Source organism: Nipponia nippon, unplaced genomic scaffold (genome assembly GCF_047370975.1).
Source record: "Nipponia nippon isolate SJK-2023a ecotype South Korea unplaced genomic scaffold, ASM4737097v1 scaffold_1, whole genome shotgun sequence".
In the NCBI taxonomy this organism is placed as follows: domain Eukaryota; kingdom Metazoa; phylum Chordata; class Aves; order Pelecaniformes; family Threskiornithidae; genus Nipponia; species Nipponia nippon.
In genome coordinates, this window is record NW_028262290.1 from 137,304,294 (window position 1) to 137,310,896 (window position 6,603).

Sequence of the window (6,603 nt, forward strand, 5' to 3'; positions counted from 1 at the left end):
AAAACAGTGCTGTATATTGTCAACACAGTATATATCTACCCAATATGCAGTGGGGTGGCAGGAAGAAGGTAAAAAGCAATCTAGATGTTATGATCAAGGTTGAAAAGAGGAGGGGCATATATACATACACATCTGTATTCATATTCAAAATGTATATATAATAATACATATTTATACCATAATACATTTCTTTTGTATATACGTAAAATTTTATATATATATTTTCTATAACAAAGCATTCTTAACATTTTAAATTGATGCATAAACTGAATATTTAGTTTGAGTTGACAAGTTTAAAGCAAAACCTGAAACATTTAAATACTAAAAATAAAAACGTAAGAATTATTCAACATCCAGACAAAATTATTACTTGAATTAAACCCAAATTCATAGCCAGCTACCTGATGAGAGAGCTTTAAAAAAAAAAAAATTACTATTCATCCAGCATTTGTTACATTCAGAGCTGCGCTGAAGAGCTATATGACTTATTTTTCTAAATACAGAAGGAGCCCTGTTCTAGAGCACCTCGTATGAAGGGAGGTGCATTGCATTGTACAAAGAACTACAGAAGAAGCTAAAACAGCTAGAAACATGGAAAAGCTCACATAAATGCAACTGAGAACCTTGATTGCTTATAACAGAAAATGAAAAAGAAGGGATACTATCATATTGGACACCAGGAACACCAAGGGCATAAGTTCATGTTATGTTGCTGTGGAAGAACAGTTGCTAAAGTTGCCATCTGTATTAGTGAAGCATCACATGCGATTTCTATAGGAAGGTATTAAAAAAAGAAATCAGAATGGTCACAAAACTTGTTTATAACTGATATTCTATACAGTATTTAAAATGAGGGTGCAAACAGCTCTACAAAAAGGGCAAAAATCCAAATTGTGGAAGAAACAGTTGGCTGCCTGTCTGATTAGCTACATGACAGAGTTAGGAAGTCACCTATAAATACCCAGTTGATCTGGCACTGAGACTGAGCCATCAAGCACATTCATGTCTTGAAAAGACAGCGTAGATGTGAAATGTTATTCATCAATCTTGCTTGTTTCTTTGGACAAGAAACAGGAATCCGGGCTGGTAGGAAGCAGGGAAAGTGGCAGGGGGACAAGCCCTGGGGACTTTCATGAGGAGTTAAGCAACTGGACAGCTGGAATTGTGTTTTCTTCTTCCCTCTTTGTAACCTTCTTTTTCCAAACTTATAATTTCCAAACTTAGACCTGTAGACATAGAAAACTAATTTTTGCTTCACAATTAAGTCTGCCTGGTGTTGGAGGTAGCAGGAATAAATCTGAAACCTGCAAACTTGCAGTGTTTCATACAGATGGAGTGTTTGAAGCCACCTGAGAAGGAATTTGGACTCTGCAGAGTGTTTCCTTCCCAATTGCAAAGAAACAGCTTAGGGACCTGGCATGATGATTAGGAACAAGTGCACTCCAGCAAGCATAAACCAACCCCTCCCCCTGACATGATCAGAGAACTGAGACAAATCCCATCACCCCCAGAAAACCCTGAGCCATCACAGCAACAGGGGCAGCCGAGACGATAATGAGTGGCGTAGAGAAGGGAGGATGGCAGCTCCTCATTAACACAAGAGCAGGGCGATAGTCAACAAAAGTGAAGCATGACAAAATTCAAATCTGAAAAAGATTTTTGTTTTTCACACAGCGTGTTGTTAGGCAGACCTGTAGTTGTGGCAAACCCATGTCACTGTTTTTGCTATTAAAGGTGGAAAGGATTGACTTAGAGTAATCATGGTAGATCATATCATAGCTATATCAATAAGTTAATGGTAGGAAAAAAAATTTGGAAAGCTTATGCAGTGTCCTGCTTCATGGTTTCAACTATTTTTTCTGGTATGAATTATGATGACATGTTTAGGGAGGGCAGGTTATACTCTGTCTTCCAAAAAATCTGTACCAATTGATTTGTCAATTACTTATCAGGTTTCCTGCTGTTTTCACTAAGGTCAGACTATAGCATAAGCCTGGTTTTTCAGAACCGTCTGTCACTCATGGAAATGATGTATTGCCAATCCTCTGAAGGAGCACATCCCAGGATTTGTTCCCTCAAAAATTGTCATAGGGATGCAATAGGAGAATTACAAAAATAATGAGGATTGTGTATATATGAATCCTTCTGTTATTGAATTGCTTTGTTTGATTTTTTGATATTGAATTATACTGTTCGACATATATGAACACACAGTTTCATGTAAAACTGCTGACTGTTATTAAATAGGTTGCTTTTTGTCTTCCACGTGTATTCAAACTAAGACCACAGTCTTGCAAAGACAAATGCCTTAAAAATATGTCCTAGAGTTCATTGCTCATCCATAGATCTACCCTACTAAAACAAAAAATAAAAGCATAAGCCTGCGCGTATCAACCATACTATCTACAAATAACAAACCTAGCAACAGAATCAGGAAATAACATAGATTAACAATCACAGCATTAGAAAAATGAAATTAAAATGTATTTTAATTTTTAGTAGTATTAGCTTAAATAGATGAGAATTCTGATATGGAAGATGGGTTTCTTAATAACGAAGTATAAAAGTAAATACTAAGCCAAAACTGTCAGGCTTCTTAATCTGTATTTAAATTCCTGTTAAGAAATAGTTTGACTTCAGTAGTCAGTGGTAGTCACACTTGAATAGTTTGACCAAATTAACTTTTGGTCATGTAAATAATCTGGGAATTTGATATTATTGTTATTTTTTATTAAAAATGGAAATAAGTGACTTTAAATTAATGAAGATCTGCCATAACTCAAGTATAAGAGACTGAAAAGGGAAAGAAAGGACTGTGCCTCAAAATTTTCCACCAGTGTTCCCAACATTGCTTGTATTTACAGGAAAAACACTACTGAAGAATATACTTTTCCAGTCTTTACAAGATAAAATTGCCTGTTAGGAAATGTCTGACAACTTCTGAAGGACTTTTATAAACAATACAATCATTTTTTAAAAGCAGAACTTAGTGGTTATTTTGTAAACAAAATATTTAAGGTATAGAAATAGGTTTCTTAATCAGGGACCCTAACAAGCCCTCAGTCATCATGAGATGAAAACAGGAACATGGAAGACTCAAGTGGGCAATGAGCCCAGAGAGTATTGCCACAAATGCTTTGAAAAGTATATAGTAAAAACCTTACAAGATAACAATAAAACTGGGAAGCCTATTTTGTTTACCTCCATTTATGGCTCCTAGGCACTTGAAAACAGGTGGTGTGGTAGACTTTGAGTTGCATTTTATATGAAGGCTGACAAATCTTTGGGTCTTTACACCTGTTGTAACACGTTGTTCTGAAAGAAAATAATTAAACACCGTGTACATAGAATCAGAACTTGTATTAATAATGGTATTTTATTTAACTCATGCTGATTACTTGAAATAAGAAAACAGAATTCTGCAAAGAAGAAAGTATTAAAATAATCTGTGTGAGCATATGTATTTGTGGTTCTTGAGAGACAAAATATGTAAAAACGATGAAAGCAGTAAGTCTATGAAAATACCAAAATATAGAAAGATTTGCTGATTAATGCTTCTGTTATATAGGAAAGACAAAAAGACAGATGCATAGGACAAAGAATTTCCTTCATGACACATACTCAGTGAATTAAATTACTTCCAGTAAAAGAGTAATACACTTAAAAAATATACAGTCCTGGACAATGTGGAACAAAAAGACTCATGGAATAAATGAAGAAAAGGTACTTGGTGAACTAGAGCATCCTAAATATTAAAAGACAGAAAGACGCTTCTAGACAGACACTTCTAGAAGAGTGTTAGGAAAGACGGCAAAAGTATCGAATTCAAATAAAATTATACGAAAATGCCTTAGCTCTCCAAGATTTTGAAAAATCAATTTTAGAATTAAATCTGGAACAAAAATCCAGAGAAGACTGGAAGATGTTTACAAAAATTAAATATTTCTTAGATATTTATGAACCTGTAGAACTTTTTGGCAAAAAGACGTATAATTGAAAGGAAATCAGAAGCTGTCCCAAGTTTTAAAACATTAAGAAACAGGAGCTTAATTTGGAGCAGGAATGCCTAGCTACTTTAGTGCAGTTATCTACTTATGCCATTCCTCAACTAAACTACAGTGACTAAACAATCTACATAGTGAGAAAAAAAAAAAAAAGTGAATAAATAAATGTGAATCATTCTTTCTCCTTTGTCTGAATTGCAAGAAATTCAGGGCTCTTCTCTTACCTCAGGCAGCACCTCCTAACTCTCAGTAAGAATTGCATTGAATTGACATATACAATTTTCTAGTATTTAAAAATTCTGTAGTGCACAGGCACAACTAGAATAGGGTGGCAAATCTAATACTTTTATCAATTAGTGATAAAGTGAGCCTTTAAAAGTAGATACTCACTGGACACCCATCAAAGCTATTAAAAAATACAATCACATTAGTCTAATGCACACAGTGAGATGAACAGCAAATACAGACAGAAATGTTCAACTAGCCAAGCATCAGAAAACACTTGCAGCCACAAACTCACCAAGCCCATTTCATTTTTTGCTATTTTGGACATTTATAATTAAAATACTTACTTGAGAGGAATGCATCCTTTTATTAAAGGCTGGTTATACATTGTGAAACACACAAAACAGTCTCCAGTTGCAATGACCCCATCCATTGGGGGTAGTATCTTAAACATTTGGTATAACATCAGCTGTCTTCTCATGCTACTTTTCACTGCCAGAACCCAACGATGTTTTTTCTGGTTTTCACTGTCACTAGTGATCATGGTATCAAGCAAAAAAGAACCACCTGAATTTGACTATAAGAAGTTGAGAGCAGCAGTTCCTCTTTCAGATAGATTTTAAATAAAGAGGCAAACCTATTTAGCGGTGGAGGGGAGGTGTTCTCTGTTTGGTTTTTTTTAAAGAACACGAGGAGGAGCCCATCTTATAAAACGATTATACACTGAGGACCCTAAGTGGACAGAAGCACCCCCCAAACATTCCCAAGTTCAAGTCTAGGTTTCATAGAGTTTAGCAGCAATTCAGATACTCCCTCTCCTTGCAATATGTCTTGCTTATTAATTATAGGATGGCAGTTCCATTTCAGCTCCCATTCCTAACCCATCTCAGGCATCCAACTCAGTCTGGATTCTGCTCCAGGGCCAGATGCCCACTTGTTATGCACCCAAGTTGTAAGCATTCATTCACTCTAATATATCTAGTGCTTGCCTCTCTGTATCTTACTTCCCTGTTCCTAAAATAGGACCTCACAGATACAGAATGAGAAAAGGCTGTTACTGGTTAAAAGGCATTAATTTGCTAATGAACTCTAAACATACAGATAGGTTCAGCTGTGGCAAATTTATGGGCAAATTAGTACCCTCCTCATTACTTTCCTTGATGATGCAAAACTTTGACTGTTACACAAAAAGTTTGAAATCTAAGATAAATTTATTTATTGACACTAAAGCTTAGTATGTAAGGGTAAAGTAACCAGGAAGATTAAAATTGCAGTTACATCCCATACGTGTCCATGAAATATTTTGTGTTATTTTTCTTAAGTTAAAAGAGCTATTATTAGAAATGCAGTTCTTTGGGGGTAAGTGTGGCAGATGGTGCATAGGAGTGAGTGGTGAGCAATTTACAGTAAACAAATTCTTTATCTCTGACAGGTCATGGGGAGAACTAACATGGTCCCCAATTCAATCAGGGAGTCGTCTGGAAAACAGTGGCATTCAAATGTACTAACCACGGTGAAACACACTTAAAAAGAAAAACAAAACCAACACAAAACCATTAGATTACCAAACTGAGAAACACTTTTTTCACAGAAATTTTAAGGACATGCCTTCTGGGGCTGACAGCATGATGCAATTTGTTAAGGTACTCCAGTGTGCTCAGCATCTACTATTGAGAGCACTGTTACAGGCTTAGCACCACTGAAGCGGTCAAATTTAATCCAGGTGTTTACTGACACACCACAGCTTGTTAGTAGCCTTTATACATGGGCTATTATGTACAAATAAGTCTTTATAACTACTTTAACCATGTGTCTTACATGACAAAACGCAGTGCATGTCTGGGAATGTTCAGCAGGTTTTCCTCATCATACGAGAAGACTGTAATCTGTGTCAGAAGCAGATGAATCGCTTTGAATAAAGCAACCCTAACTAAAGGTATGTGAGGGATTTTTCATACACTGTTCAGACACAATATATTCATAAGAAGTTTACTTCTGCCCATATTAGCTATGTCTATCTGCAGTAGTACTATGAACTAATAGTGGTAGAACAATGGTTTCCAAATACATTTTCTCTACTTTTTAAATTTGGACTCAAACAGCAGCCTCTGCCTAGCAGGTAACTATCATCACCAGCTATAGGTGGAATATGTATTTACTTTCTCATGTAGATGATGGGCTTAACAGGTTATAGATATTCTACACTGGTGTCTGTCCCCTTAAATTAGACCAAAATAAGTATTGCATGGAAAAATATATTTTTTTTTTAATCTGGTTAGATGTAATAACTCTGGAAATTATTTTAGTTTGAAAGAAATTGGTAATTAAGCCAGTTATCTTCTCTGTAATTCCATTTATTTATATGAAAGTACAA

At 35.4% G+C, this 6,603-nt stretch overlaps 1 long non-coding RNA gene across 2 annotated transcripts; it reads right to left on the reverse strand.

Moving 5' to 3' along the window:
- Window positions 1–280: 280 nt before the first annotated feature.
- On the reverse strand, window positions 281–5,173 carry LOC148057637 (uncharacterized). 2 transcript variants are annotated; one of them, XR_015704594.1, is made up of 3 exons: window positions 4,577–5,173; window positions 3,202–3,315; window positions 281–771 (listed from the first exon to the last, which is right to left on the reverse strand). It is a non-coding gene; the product is annotated as an uncharacterized LOC148057637 (long non-coding RNA). The 2 variants fall into 2 exon arrangements; XR_015704581.1 differs by lacking the exon at window positions 281–771 and adding an exon at window positions 814–1,226.
- Window positions 5,174–6,603: the final 1,430 nt, after the last annotated feature.